Source organism: Triticum aestivum, chromosome 4D (assembly GCF_018294505.1).
Source record: "Triticum aestivum cultivar Chinese Spring chromosome 4D, IWGSC CS RefSeq v2.1, whole genome shotgun sequence".
NCBI lineage: Eukaryota > Viridiplantae > Streptophyta > Magnoliopsida > Poales > Poaceae > Triticum > Triticum aestivum.
Window position 1 is genome coordinate 196,053,792 of NC_057805.1, and position 16,125 is coordinate 196,069,916.

The 16,125-nt window shown below is 42.6% G+C and overlaps 1 long non-coding RNA gene across 2 annotated transcripts; it reads left to right on the top strand.

The window, feature by feature from the left end:
• Window positions 1–8,063: 8,063 nt before the first annotated feature.
• LOC123097264 (uncharacterized) lies at window positions 8,064–10,964 on the top strand. 2 transcript variants are annotated; one of them, XR_006446948.1, is made up of 7 exons: window positions 8,064–8,359; window positions 8,436–8,681; window positions 9,422–9,509; window positions 9,602–9,694; window positions 10,109–10,189; window positions 10,278–10,450; window positions 10,614–10,964. It is a non-coding gene; the product is annotated as an uncharacterized lncRNA (long non-coding RNA). The 2 variants fall into 2 exon arrangements; XR_006446947.1 differs by having other exon boundaries at window positions 10,109–10,450.
• The last annotated feature ends 5,161 nt before the right edge of the window (window positions 10,965–16,125 follow it).

The following is a 16,125-nucleotide window of genomic DNA, read 5'->3' on the forward strand; positions in this document are numbered from 1 at the left end:
CATTCAAACTCTGACGGCATTAGTGGATGGTTCAGCACCGCAGTGAGGCAAGCCTTGAATGTGTCGTATTCCTTATACATCAAGGCTAGGTGGTCTTTATACTTCTTCATGATGTGTGCCATCGACACAACTTATGCAAGGTATCATTGAGGCGAGTTTTTAATGCTGCCTTGATCAGAGAACATTGGTCTGAGAGGCACAAGTAGTGTATGTTTATTAAGTTGTCTATGTGCAAGAAAGACGGAAGAAATAGAAGTGGACCAAACAAATGTAGGTATACAGGTGTTGTATTGTACCTGTGAACATGCAGATTGGCGGCTTATAGTTCATGCACCTCAAGAATGTTTTGAAAACCCATTCGAACAACGGGATCGTTTCATCTCGCATAAGGGCGGCAACAAAGGTCGTGCTTTGGAGATGAGGGTTCACTCCGACAAATACTCCCAACAGCATGTGGAACTTATTCATTTTATATGTCGTGTCGAATGTCATGAAGTTTCTGAAATGTTCATACGATCCTTTGCAACTTTCGTTGGCCCAGAAGACATTTCTTACACGTATATTTGCATCAACGTCATAATCATAGAAGAACTCCAGGTTGATCTTCTTCATCTTCTCAAAGAAACCTAGAAGTTTCTTCACGTCATCTTGAGACTCCTCTCTTGCAAACATCTATTTTTTGCATTTCAAACAGAATGAAAACTTATCATTTCAAAACAGTAAATAATTATCCAAGTAATGCTCAAGCGAGATATTTTGTGCTGTGCTTACTTGTTCATCCAGTTTTGGCTAGTATGTCCCATGAATTGGAGACCATCGGCTGTACACGGCAATGTTGACATCATCTGTGCGTGTGTGTGGTTGTCCAGCTGCATGTCCTTCACCAACTGGTCAATCAAAGGATCATCTCTTTTGTGTGAGTGGAGGTGCAAAAGCATCCGGCGCTTTCCACCATCTTGTGATAGTGCTTGAGCTCAACCTTCTGTATCACAAAGCTCCCATTCTTCCCCTCTTTCACTCTAATTATTGCTCAGCAACCTGTCCTTTTTTATGTTTTCCCACATCTCCGGTCATATTCTCCCACAAACGACTTTTGCTTCCCTTCACTAGAGTACACAATGTAGTGATTTATCTTGTGGCACAAATTTTTGCGTATGCCAAACCCTGCATGTTTTGCATAAGTGTTGAAAAACTCCCATGCGTTGACGTATTAGGTGAACTTCATTCCAGCGGCAGGTATGAGGTTTGATGGCATGTTTTGATTCAGCAAGATAGCGTTGTGGTAAACCATGTTAGGAAAAAATTCCATCACCATCTTTTGAATTTGTTTCTAACATAATTTCCTTTTTTCACATTGTTAGAGACTAAGTGCGGTTCACTCCGAGACTAAGTGTACTATTTTTGTTTCAGACAAGAGGACTGCATACGAGTTAAGAAAGTACTACATTAGATATTTAACCAAATTTCACATGGAATGTAAGTGCACCGCTTTTCTCAATGGATTGGAATATTTATATTTTTTGATGCCAGAAAACTTACATGCGTGTACTGTCTTTCATCTCATGGCGTTTGCAACTCGCCGGGTTGTATTGGACACGGTGGGGTTATAACAGAACTGTGTAGTTGAGGATATCGCAGTGGCAGTAGTGAGGAAGACTTGTTCCTGCCATTGATTTCTGGATGAGGCACCCTTGGTGGTCGTTGCATTGAACTTGATGCAGGAGGTGCATGTGGAGCTCTATTTTATGCAGCAGGTGCACGTGGAGCTCTTTTTCTGTTGTGGGTGCATGTGGAGCTCTGTTTTGTTCTACAAGTGCATGCAGTGGTAATCCAGTGTTGTGGTGATTTCTAACTGGATTGGTTTAAAATATTCGGAGCGGCAGCACATCACCATCATCATCATCATCAGTATCGCCATGGTCAACATCAACAACGTTCTCTGTTCAAACATGCTGTCCAAATGTAGTGAACTCGTGCTTGTACTCTGGCTTAAGAACTGTTATTGGCTCATCATCATCATCATCATCATCAACAACAACAGCAACACAATCTTGTTGGTGAGTGCCCTCATGAAGGTGACATCATCGCCATATTCCACTTCCTCTTCTTCCTGGGAAAAATCTTCTTCCGGAGAGTATTGCACCCTGTTGGGAGTACACTACAAGAAATATGTCAACTTGTGACCTTCTGTCAGTGACACTGGAAGAAATGGTCATAAAATGACCATTTGAGACCAATTGGTCGTAAGCTGTTCGGAGGGCTCCAAACCCTAAACTATAACGACCATTTTGGTCAGAAAGGTCGTAATTTCCTTACACGAAATGGTCGTAAAGCAGACAACACTGGCCCGCTGCCTTATTTCTAGCTGATCACGACCAATATAGATGGTCATAACCTTGTAAATTGTGGTGGATTGCTATGACTAGGCGCCACCTCATTAGTTTTGCTTATGTGTCATGTCAATGTGTCAATTTTTGCCCTAGGTTGTGAAGCAAGCTATATTTATGTTATTCCCAAAAAAATCCCATAAGTTCTTTGGATCATATCTTCGTCAAATATGTCAAAACCCTTCCTCGCCTAGTTCAAATATAATTCAACAATATTCATTTTCCTATTCTGTTCAGGACAGCAATTTGTGAAGGAAGTGTTATTTATATATTATTGATTGCCCTAAATAAATTTTGGGCACCCTTTCCTATCCAAATCATTGCCTCATGACAAAATTCAGCTCCATTTGCCTAGTAAATGTTCCTCGACAAATTTCCAAAGTTTTTGTTCAGCTAGAAGCTTTGTGAAGGAAGTACTAACTATGCATATCCTAATGAATTGCATTTTTGCCACATCTTCTATATGCCCATATCATAGCTCTCCACAAAATTTTAGCTTCATCTAACAATCCATGATAGGTCACCATCCAATCTTTGTTTATAGTAATATTTTTAGTTTGTGAAGCAACTACATTTTATATTGCTTTATAATTGCTGCTAATTTACTAGAACATTACCCTGACCATAGAAACTCACTACGCCAAATTTTAGCTCATTTAATTTAACCAATTGCCCTCAATATTTTTCCCAATTTTCTCTTCAGTGGAGAGCATTGTGAAGGAAGGACCATTTTTATATATCCAAATGGTATGTAATTTTTACACTCCCTTCATATGCCAAACATATCATCCTACTCCAAATTTCAGCAGAATCCAATCATCTACGTAAGCCCAGCTTCAATTTCTATTTTCTGTCCAGATTGGCACATTGCAAAGCAAGTACTATCTAGGCACCTCCTATTACCCTCAAACTTTTTGTGCCATCTTAAATATCCAAATCATTGCCACATTCCAATATTCAGCTCCATTTTCCTATTAAATCTTCCACGGCAAATTTCCAAAGTTTCTATCCAGAGAGAAGCTTTGCGAAGAAAGTACAAGCTAGGGTTATCCAAATGGTATAAAAATTTTACAGCGCTTTCCTATGCCCAAATGACCATAAGCCACAAAATTTCAGCTCAATCAATTTATTCATTTGATCCCGGCTTCAACATCCATATTTCTGCCCGATCTGGTACTTTGCAAAGCAAGTGCCATCTAAGCTCCTCCATTTGAGCTAAAAATTAGCCAAGACAGTATCCCTAGCAGATTATCATCCTCAGGCAAAACTCAGGCCCGTTGGCCATGTGCATTTCCCGTACTGCTAATCAAACACTTCGCTGCTAATTCATGTTTGAGCATAGTTCGGTCCCCTCGTGAGATTCTTCTATTGTCATTTTCTTCCTAGCACCTACCTGGGTAGTGCTCAACCCACTAGACATGCCTAGGCCACCCAGAACACATGGCAACGCCGCGGTCATGCAGTGGCCATGCGGCGGGCATGCGAGTTTACGCGCTTTGGAGTTGGGGCTCTCGGCCACCGTCGAAACCTCGACGTATCGCCACAAAACCATGTATTTCTTCTTAAACAAATACTTATGTACCTAGAAATGATTTTTGGGAAAAATATAGAGCAAACTATAAGGCAGTTGTAGTTCAAATTTGACCTGTTTCCTACTGAATCGGTGGAAATTTGTTTTTTTCATGAGAGATAAATAAATGCTTTGGACACCCAACCATTTTGTCAAATGTGCATTAAATATGGCCTAGTATTTTATAAAAATGATTTGGTACAATTTTACAACAAACATATGGTAGGTCCTTCACAAAAAAATCATTTTGGGCACTCGAAAAAATGGAAAATGAATTTTTTGTCCAAAGAAAATGAAAACTTCCTTAGGCAACATTGTTTGCCATTCCAAGATGCACCTCTATGCACGATATGAGATCATTTGAACAAACTATGTCATGAATGTGGCCATAAGATTGATCATTTGGCTTGAAAGCCATGAATCTTCACACATGATAGCTCATTTCTGAGAACACTTTTTTAAAATAATTACCGTATGACAAGTTTATTATTTTTTCTGGTAACTTGGTCACATATAATGACACAATGCGAAGGTTTTCCAATTTTTTGATTTTTTTAATTTTCTATGTCCGTTTCAAAATGCAGTCAAAACGGCGGGCATGACCGTTCCTAGCTAGTGGTTGAATATTGGAAATTTTTTGGTGTTTCTCTGATTAAATAGATACTTTTCTACCTAGAAATGATTTTTGGAAAAAATAAAGAGCAAACTATATGGCAGTTGCAGTTCAAACTTGACCCGCTTCCAACTAGATCTGCGGAAATTTGTCTTTTTCACCAGAGGTGGGTCGAAACTTTTAACACCCAAATATTTGGTCAATTGTGCATTAAATATGTCCTGATATTTAATAAATTTGATTTGGTCCAATTTTGCAACAAATATATGGTAGATCCTTAAAAAACTCATTTTGGGCATTCAAAAAATGGAAAATGAATATTTCGTCCAAAGAAAATGAAAACTCCCTTAGGCAACATTGTTTGCAATTCTAATATGCACCCTTGTGCCCAATATGAGATCATTTGAACAAACTATACCATGAATGTGGCCATAAGATTGATCATTGGCTCGAAAGCGATGAATCTTCACACATGATAACTCATTTCCGAGAACACTTTCTTAAATTAATTACCGTATTACAAGTTTATTATTTTTCCTGGTAACCTGATCACATATAATGACACAATACGAAGGTTTTCCAATTTTGTTTTATTTTTTTTGAATTTTTTATGCCCGTTTCAAAATGCCGTCAAGAGCGCGGGTATGACCGTTCCTAGCTAGTGGTTGAATCTTGGAAAACTTTTGGTGTTTCTCTTATTAAATAGATACGTATGTACCTAGAAATGATTTTTGGAAAAAATAAAGAGCAAACTATAAGGCAGCTCCAGTTCAAATTTGACCCGCTTCCAACTGGATCGGCAGAAAATTGTCTTTTTCACCAGAGATGGGTCAAAACTTTTGACACCTAACCATTTGGTCAATTGTGCATTAAACATGGCCTAATGTTTTATAAAATTGATTTGGTCCAATTTTGCAACAAATATATGGTAGGTCCTTCACAAAAAAACTCATTTTGGGCACTCAAAAAATGGAAACTGGATTTTTCGTCCAAAGAAAATGAAAACTCCCTTAGGCAACATTGTTTGCCATTCCAAGATGCACCCTTGTGCACAATATGTACAATTTTGCAACAAAGAAAACTGATTTTTGGCACTCCGAAAAGAGAAAATGATTTTTTGTGCAAAGAAAATAAAAAATCTCTTCGGTAACGTTGCTTATCATTCGACATGCACCCTTAGAGCATCTCCAACAACCGCGCCATATAAGCGCCGCGCTGAAAAATTAGTTGCGCGAGCGCTGCCGCTCCGGGCGCTCTAGGGGAGGCGCAAAAGCCGCACGCGCGGCATATCCAGTTCACCGCGCCGGCCGAAACGCCATCACGTGCCGTTTATTTGTTGCGCCCGCTCCCGCGCGCTGGACTCTCAAGTGCTCGCTCGCAACTCCACCTACCCCATCTAGCCGCTGGCGCCGCCGCAGCCCGCGCCACCCCATTTCTTCTGGCAACCCTTCTGGCGCTTTCCCGACCTTTCCCCGCGCGGCCGTGGCTTCCCCCGTCTCCCTCTAGTCGCCGTCACCTGTCACGCGCGACAGTCCTCCGACGAATAGCGCACGGCCGCACGCAAGGTGTTCGACAAAACGCCCGCATGGTATGTATTGCTTCAACTTCACATGTTTTACATGAATTTGGTGCATGTTGTTTGTAGCTTATAGCCTACTTTAAATTGAACATTGTAGACGAGATCATCGTATGATTCTTCTGAAGAAGAATTTGATATGGAAGAAGAGGAGGATCTTGCAATGATCCTAGCTAAGCACATCAATAAAAACCCAAAGCACGATGGTTCGGTTATGGGTCGGTAGAAAATTTGGACGGATAGGATCGATGCCCACAACAGATTGATCAGGCATTATTTTACGGAGAATCCGACAAACCCCAAGTCATACTTTCGTCGTCGGTTTAGGATGAGCACTGAGTTGTTCAAGCGCATTGCAGAGAAACTAGCGAGCCATGACCGGTTTTTTCAGCAAAGGAGGAATGCTGCCGGAGAGCTCGGGCATAACACCTTTTAGAGGGTGGCGGTCGCCTTGCGTATGTTGGCATACGGTATCTCCACTGATCCAGTTGATGATCACTTGGCCATGGGTGAGAGACTAGCCATAATGTGTGTCCTGCACTTCGCTGTCGAAATTGTGCAAATGTTTGGCCAAGAGTATTTGAGATCTCCCAATGCTTAAGACGCCGCAAGGCTATTGGAGATGAACAAAGCTCGCGACTTCCCATGTATGCTTGGCTCAATAGATTGCATGCATTGGAGTTGGAAAAATTGTCCAAAGGCATGGCATGGGCAATTCCACGACCAAAAAAGGGTTCCACTATAATCCTTGAAGCGGTGGCCGATCAAGAGACTTGGATTTGGCATGCTTTTTTTGGAATGACTGGATCTTTGAATGACATCAACGTTGTCAACCGGTCACCGTTGATGAATAAGATTGCAAATGGTGAACTACCACCGGTGCAGTTTGTAGCAAATGGTCGCACATACAACTATGGATACTATCTTGCAGATGGCATCTACCCAAAGTGGCAAACATTTGTGAAGCCATTGAAAAAAATGGAAGGTAAGAAAAATCTTGATTTCCACAATGCTCAGGCGGTGGCTAGAAAAGATGTGGAGAGATCTTTTGGGATTTTGCAAGCCCAATTTGCTATTGTGAGAGGACCGACTAGATTTTGGGATCAAAACATGCATCGGTACATCATGCACGCTTGTGTGATCATGCACAACATGATGATCGAGAATGAGCGTGGTCAAGATGTAGACTACTCTCACTATGAGCTCTTGGGACATCCCGTGCGAGTGCGGCGGAGGGCTGAAAGAGTGGCCCGTTTTGTTGCCTCCTATCATGTCATTCGATGTCAGCAGCGCATGATGATCTTCAGAAAGATCTCATTGAGGAGTGATGGGCTTAGAATGGCCGACAAAGAGCATCATGATTTGTCAGTTTGATGTTGTATTGTTGAACTATTTGTTGTATTGAAAGGTAAACTATTCGTTTGAGTTGTAATAACGAAATTGAACTATTTATTTTGATCTATTTTTTGTGTTTGATCTTCTTGCTTGTGTTTGGAGCGCATATGTTGTTTGTGCGAGAGCGCGTACACTGCATTTTTGCACGCTGCTGGAGCTACGCACGCGTGCTACATTTGACCATGGCTGCTAGAGCTAGCGCTCCCCGCCGTGCCAAACCAGGCGATCGGCGCGCTGCAAACTGACTTTTAGCGCGCCGCGCGTTGGGCGGTTGTTGGAGATGCTCTTATGCACAATATGAGATGATTTGAAAAGTATAGTGATGCCATTTTGCAAGCAAAAATGGTTTTTTATTCCAGAAAACCTCATTTTTGTTGCAAAAATTTGGGAAAAAGGAAAAAAAGATAGAGAGAGAAGTGTTGGATCAGGGGAGAGATTTGCAGCGTTTGATGTAGGAGGAGCGGATGGTCAAGATTTGTTCCAAGGGAGGGATCCGTGGCCTCGTGATTGGCTGTTGCCTTTGCATCTAAAATGCCAAGGAAAAAATTTGCCATCTCTCATGATCCCCCCAGGACTCCTCCCCTCTCGCGAGCCCCCCACGAGTCCTCGCCGCCGCCACCTATGACGGTCGATCCCGGCCGATCCAGCAGCCGCCGCTGGCGCCCAGCACACCCACGGGATCCGCTTGCTCTGCTCGTCCATTCCCTCCGACCATATCCGATGCGCGGTTTCTCCTGCGGCCACACGTGACCCACCCTGGCGGCTAGGGTTTTGGCCACCTTGTCGCCGGCGTGGCTCCGACGTTGCTCCGGCGATAGGTGAGTCCCTCCACTCCACCTCCTCCTCCTCACAACGCTCCCTATCTTCCTCACATCGTCTTCTTTGCTGGGTTAGGGTTTGCGGTTGGAGAGACAAGAGCCGACCATCGATGGACGCTAGTCATGGGACTTGATGGAGGAGGAGAGGAATTGACACCGGGAGGCCCTCACCGACTCCCTCACGCGCAGCATGGTCGAGCTGGCAAACAACGAATGTCTGGCTCCACGAATAAGCGTCGGAGACGAGGAGCTCCTCAACCATGCTGATGCAACCAAGGCGTGCTGCTTCTCCATGACCGCGGCAGCCATGGTGTTGGTGAAGGTACCCACCATCTCCGCTAATAATGAATCACATTTATTAGCCAAGTATGGAGTTTTGCCATCTCCTAGCACACCAGCGGGGGAACGGGGGATCGAGTCTTGCAAGCGGGAACTGCTACACATTGCTCAGCAAGAACATAATGATGACACCAACCTGGAACGCATTCCTGAAAGACAGCCGACGTTTGCATCAGAATCAGGCAGCTGTAGTTATGAAACAACATATCCAAGCTACAGTTTCATATGCTTTAGTATTTACTACTGTACTAGTCATTACTCACTACCAATTATACACGCTTCCATAACTTGGATGGAGTAGCTACCAGTCGCTGCCAATTACACACACTTGCCTAATTTTGATGCAGTTTGGCTAAGTGAACTGGTGATTACAAATATAGATTCCTGCTCATTTATGTCTTTCATCATGTAACTTTGGACAATACATGATAAATAAGAAGTTATTAACTGCAACTTTCTTGTGCACTGAGATGTTAGCAAGAATTTTGATTAGGAAAAGCTACCAAGCTTATAAGGAATAGTTCTGAATTTGAAGAAAATCAATGTATAACTGATATAAATTGATGGTCCGTGACTTAGTTTGTAGTTTCTGTTCTTTACTATGCTTGCTTGTAAAGCTGTGTGATAAGGAAGTTGGGCCACCATTGTTTTGTAAAGTTGAACAAACCTAGATTAGTTATGTTACCAATTATTTTTCTCTCACATTTCACATCATATGTTCAGGAACACAATAATACATCTGTATGTAACTTGATTATGAAAAGAACAGCAAGGCGGCTGAGGAACCAGCAGGGGTACTCATAAGGCAGCTGTATGCTACTGCTTCTGTTCTTTTCAATTGGTTGGTTACTTCCTATCATGCTTTGCTTATGTTCCCTTAAATGGTGATGCGTGTTCATGCAGGCATAGTAGAAAGTATTAAAAGAGTGCAAATCATGTGGCTTACTGCTTGACTAATTGAACACCTGCTGCTGGCTGCTGCTACTGTTGGACAAGGTTTCCTTCTTTTCTTCCTTGTGTAGCTATTTCCATTTTCATATAGGAGTACTAGATGAGGTGTTACTAGTCCCTTAGACTTTGTTCTAGATTGCATAGCACAACTCCAGAATTTTGTCATTGCGCACCTGGGCATATAATTCTGCCGTGTGATCATAACTCCAGAATTTGTTTATCTGTGAAAGCACATTCATCACATGTTTTTTCTCAATGCTGCTCACTTTTGTCACGTCCCTTTTGTTTGTCCTGCTAAATAATATATATTATCCATGGCTTTTAATTAGTTGATGATGCATATTCAGTTTGACTGATTTTGTTACATACCGTACATGGCTTAGTTTTGCTCTGCCAACTCAACTGTAGAGCTCCAATCCATCAGCATCAATCAGATGATTTGTTATTGATCATTCACAGGTTACCACACAAAATAATGAAGTGGAAACCCTGCAAAGAGACAAGGAGGTACTGAGGACCAATCTAAACAAAACAGAGGAGGTAACATGTTATCTCACTCTTGTACTTGCAACACGTATGTTCTGTACCTGCAACTTATCGCCCTCTCAGTGAACATTGCTTCATGCAGCACTAATGTAGGCCTGAAAGTTTGAAGTTTCTTTAGCGTGTTTCATTCAAGGTTAAGTTGTTATTCGAGGAGAATAGAGCTCTTGACGAAGCCAACAAGAGGCTGCTGTGCTTACTAGAGAAGGAGCAGAGAGATCGGTCCGAAAGGAAGCATTCGCTAGCAATTCCACCAAGGTAAAAGCACCAACCAACCCAACCATAAAAGCTCAAGCGTTTACTGATTTAATTTAATTTAGTACACACACACCAATGGCAGTACAACTGTTAGTCGAAACCTGAAGTACCCTACTGTCTAGCTACCTTGACTACATTAACAATGTCATCCTTGGTGCTGCAGTAGAAGCGCAAGTCGTCGAGCCTGAAGGACACGAGCCCGGTCGGCCTGGCCATCGATTTCAACAACACAGACGCATCGAGGCAGTCGTTGTCCCCCTTGCAGCCAAACTCGGTCATGTAGCCTGCATTTTCCATTTTCCACTTCCTATTGGTAGCTGCCTGTGTCTATCATGATCCTTCCCCCCTGCAATCTAGTCTAGTTTAAAATATCCATTTCTTTGTCTGCTATTGTGAGCTCTTCCCATTGGGAAACTTGGCTACCTGCCCATATCAGTAGATGAACTATACTATTATCCACTGCTTTTAATCAGCTGATGATGCATATTCAGTTTGGCTGATTTTGTTACATACATACATGGCTTTGTTTTGGTCTGGCAACTCAACTGTGATGCCATTGCTGTTGCTTTGTAGAACTTCTGTATGTTTAGAGCATGCATCCTAATTGCAATCTGGAGTCTGCACTTCTGTACGTTTTTTATGTCAAACACTTATGCATGACTAATTGTTAAGTTGATACAATTTCTTTGGTAGACAAGCATGGAAACTTAGACTACACACTGTTAAACTGCTATTGATTTAGACTACAAACTTTTTAATTTTATGCTAAACTGCCACCGATTTGGTCTGCAGACTCTTCACACCGTAGTGTGAAGCTACACTGCTTCTCTTTTTGTAGCGATCCGACCTCACATGGTCAAATCTCTGTGCGTACGTGTCATCCCAGGATCAGTAATGCTGACACTGACAATACTTGAAGTATTTATAACAGAGTAGCAATAACACACTTATTACATCGATGTCTCAAAAGAGAATTTATTACAATAAATATGGCTTAAGGCCATCTAAATAAGATAACAACGGAAGGCTTGGAAGATAAAATGAGTCCATCAACTCCAATGACATAGTTGAGTGCACGAGAACGACCTAGCGCACGTTACTCTTCGTCTGAAAAGTCTGCAACATGATATGTTGCAGCCCGAAACGGGTCATCACATAGAATATGCTGGCAATATAACACAGTAGAGCAATACAGTAGAGCAATGAACAGGATAAATGCTATCACTACATGCATATATAGCTCGTGGAGGCTTTATGGTTATAATGTTTTGCGAAAAGCCAATTTTTCCCTACAACAAAGGAATATCTTTTGTTTAACTATCATGGTAGTCGTTAAACATTGAGAAGGTTCCTCCAACTCAATCCTAATTAAGCAGTATTAATAACCCCATAAATTAATTTAGAGTGATGAGATCAACATGATAATCCAAGAACGAGATACTCAAGTTGTCCATAACCGGGGACACGGCTAACCATGATTAGTTTGTACACTCTGCAGAGGTTTGCGCATTTTTCCCCACAAGACTCAATCTCCTCCGTTGAATTTCTCGCACTACATGATGTTTGAGAAACGGATGATCGAGACACAGTCTTTCAAAAGCACTAACTCTTTATTCTGGTGGACAGTTACACCTACTTTCCCCTACATCTGCTAGCCCACCACTGAAAGAGGTCATGCCACATACTCAACTATGCCAAAGCCCATAATGGCTTGTGGCTGCACACGGAAGTTTTTAGCATGAATAATCTTATGATCCCTTTGAGCCTGGGTGGCGAACCATAGGATTATCACACGGATACTCCGGGATATCCTAGGACAACACTGGATTCTCCAGGTGCCCGCAACCAATCCACCCAGATGTGTATTTAAGTAGCCACCTTAAGTTAACCATTAATTAACAATCTCACATCTGTCACGGATACACTCAAACCCAATCCACGTCTACGAGCATAGCATAGCAACATAAGCATAATGTAGAAGTAACTCCAGAGGGTTTGATAATAAAAGGGCAATAGGTTCTACCTCATCAACTACTTCCTAGTACCCATATGTTAAGCACAACCTAAATCATGCAGTGTTTGAGGGTTGTAACTAATGCATAAGAACTGGGTAATAAAGGGGTATGATCAATGTGTTACTTGCCTTGCTGACGATCCGCAAACCCTAGAGACTGGTTGTAGCACGCTTCGCACTCCGGGAATTCTATCACAAACAAACAATAGCATACATAAGCACTCAAGCATAGATGCTAGGGTAAAATTCAAATAAGAAGATCAAATCTAAAAATCCAACTGAAGAGATTCGATTTGGAAAAATAATCAACCGAATCGGAGCTAGGGAACTGAAACTACGGTCAAAAGAACTTTGAATTCAAATCTGCTTGAAACCAAATTTTAAATTGTCAAAACCGTGTTCAAGTTAATTAAACAGAAAGAGGGGCTCAAGACGAAGATTTTGGCGTTGGTTTCACTGGATTTGGAAGAATGGTTTAGAAACGGCGAGGGTTTGAAGATCAGGGGCTAATCTGCGATAAAAATAATCGTGGAGAGGTCCCTGGCCGAAAAAAAACATAAAAAGAAAAATCTATCGGACAAACGTCCGCTAACAGAGACGAACAGACGAAATTCGTTCGTTCAAATGAACAAACGAACTAAACCGAGAAAACCGAACCGATCTAAAAAAACTAAACTAGGTTTAAAAAAATCGATCGGTTTTTACCTAAACCAAAAAAAACAAAGGCGGCGGCTCGGATCTGATGGCGGCGCCGCGAGTCCTGCGAGGCGGGCGATGGCGCGGCGGGCCGCGGGGCGGCGGCGGCAGCAGGCGCCGCGAGGCGGCGGCTGTGGCGGCGCTAGGCGGCGGTGGTTGCGGCGCGGCTCGGGGTTTCGGGACGAGGAGAGGAGGGGGCGGCGGCTGCAGCATATAAAGGGGGAGGGGGTCCGACTTCGGGGAGGAGGCAAGCCGCGGCGGCGGGGGCATCCCGGACTCCGGCCGTAGTCCGGCTCGGGCACGCGGGCGAGCGGGGGAAGGTGGTGGCGCGCGACGGGCCGGCTGGGCTTCGGCCCAGTTTGGTCCGGGAGCTTTTTTTAATAGATTCCGGCGAAGAAAAATCCTAAAGATATATATATAAAATTCTAAAAATGCCAAAAACAATTTTCACCGTCTAAATAAAAAATTTAAAACAAAGTGATCATTTTCTTGGCCTAAAAATGCATATTTTTCTAATTCAAATAAAATAGCAATAAAATCCAAATAAAATTATTTATTTGATTTTAACATTTTTCCTCCAATATTTCTTTATTTTGGAGAAGTCATATTATCTCCTCTTTTTTTTTTTATATTTGAAATATTTTGGAGAGAAAAATAATTAAAACCAAAATGATCCTCTTTTCAAATTTGAGAAAATTCAAATATGAAAATAATGAAATCCCCAACACTCTCCGTGGGTCCTTGAGTTGCTTAGAATTTCTAGAATCAAACCAAAATGCAACTAAATATGATATGCATATGATGACCTATGTATAACATTCCAAATTGAAAATTTGGGATGTTACATACCTACCCCCTTAATGTGAATCTCGCCTTCGAGATTCAGGTTGGCTAGAAAATAGGTGTGGGTGGGCTTTCCGTAGATCTTCCTCTCGTTCCCAGGTGGCTTCATCCTCGGTATGGTGGCTCCACTGAACTTTGCAAAACTTGATAACCTTGCTGCGTGTGACTCGGCTGGCAAACTCGAGAATCTTGGCAGGCTTCTCCTCATAGGTTAGATCACTATCCAACTGAATTGCTTCTAGGGGCACTGTATCTCTCAGAGGAATATCGGCCATCTCAGCATGGCACTTCTTCAACTGGGAAACGTGAAACACATCATGAACTCCTGACAGTCCTTCGGGTAACTTCAACTTGTAGGCCACTTCTCCCATACATTCCAAAACTAGGTATGGTCCTAAAAATCTCGGGGCTAACTTTCCCTTAACTCCAAAACGTTTAACTCCTCGCATAGGTGACACACGCAGATATGCTCTGTCTCCGATTTCATAGACTACCTCCTTGCGTTTTGAGTCTGCATAACTCTTCTGCCTGGACTGAGCTACCTTCAGTCTATCTCGAATCAACTTAACTTTCTCTTCGGACTCTTTGATCAAATCTGGTCCAAACAACTGACGGTCTCCAACTTCGTCCCACATCAACGGTGTCCTGCACCTCCTTCCGTACAAAGCTTTGAAAGGTGCCATCTTCAAACTGGCCTGGTAGCTGTTGTTGTATGAGAACTCCGCGTAAGGCAAATTATCATCCCAGCTAGATCCATAATCTAGCGCACAAGCTCTCAACATGTGCTCCAGAATCTGATTGACTCTCTCGGTCTGTCCATCTGTCTGTGGATGAAAAGTTGTACTAAACTCTAGTCTGGTACCCAAAGTCTGGTGCAGCTGGTGCCAAAACTTTGATGTAAACTGGGTCCCTCTATCTGAAACGATGGTCCTCGGAACTCCATGCAGACATACGATCCTGGTCATATATATCTTGGCCAACTTCACACTTGTATAGGTGGTTTTCACTAGGATAAAGTGAGCCACTTTGGTCAAACGTTCCACTACTACCCAGATAGAATCATATCCCGATCGGGTCCTGGGCCATCCGGTGATGAAATCCATGCCAAGTTCATCCCACTTCCATTCGGATATCGGCATAGGCTGCAGTAATCCTGCTGGCTTCTGATGTTCTGCCTTCACTCTCTGGCATACATCACATATGGCTATATACTCGGCAATATCCTTCTTCATGGCAGTCCACCAGAAACGCTCTTTCAAATCCAAATACATCTTGGTGTTTCTGGGGTGTATCGACTATGGCGAGTCATGAGCTTCCTGAAGTATCAACTTCCTGATCTCCACATTATTGGGCACATAAACACGGTCCTCAAACCACAAGGTGTCGTGCTCATCCTCACGAAACCTTTGGCTTTTCCTTTACTCATCCTCTCCTTTATCTCAACAATTTCCTTATCATCCTTCTGAGCTTCTCGAATCTTTACCAATAATGTTGGCTGAACTATGCTGCAAAAAAACCCTAGGGGCTATCTCCAAACGAAGCTCCCTGAGATCTTGGGCCAACTCCTTTGGTAAATCTCCGCTTACGAGGGTATTGTCATAACTCTTCCGGCTCAAAGCGTCTGCTACGACATTGGCCTTGCTTGGGTGATAATGCAACTTCATATCATAATCCTTTATAAGCTCCAACCATCTCCTCTGCCTGAGATTCAGTTCCTTCTGTGTGAAAATGTACTTCAAAATCTTATGATCCGTGTACACATCACAACGATTTCCAATAAGAAAATGTCTCCAGGTCTTGAGTGCATGAACTACAGCTGCTAACTCCAAATCATGCGTGGCATAATTCAACTCATGCGGTCGAAGCTGTCGTGAGGCATATGAAACAACTCTTCCGTCCTGCATAAGTACACGTCCAAGTCCTAAGCGGGAAGCGTCGCAATACACTTGGAAATCTTTGCGTATATCCGGCAGAATCAGCACTGGGGTTGTAACCAAACGTTTCTTCAACTCCTGAAAACTTGCCTCGCATTCATCTGTCCATTTGATCTTGGTGTCCTTCTTCAACAACTCCGTCATAGGCTTCGCAATCTTGGAAAACTTCTCAATGAATCTCCGATAAT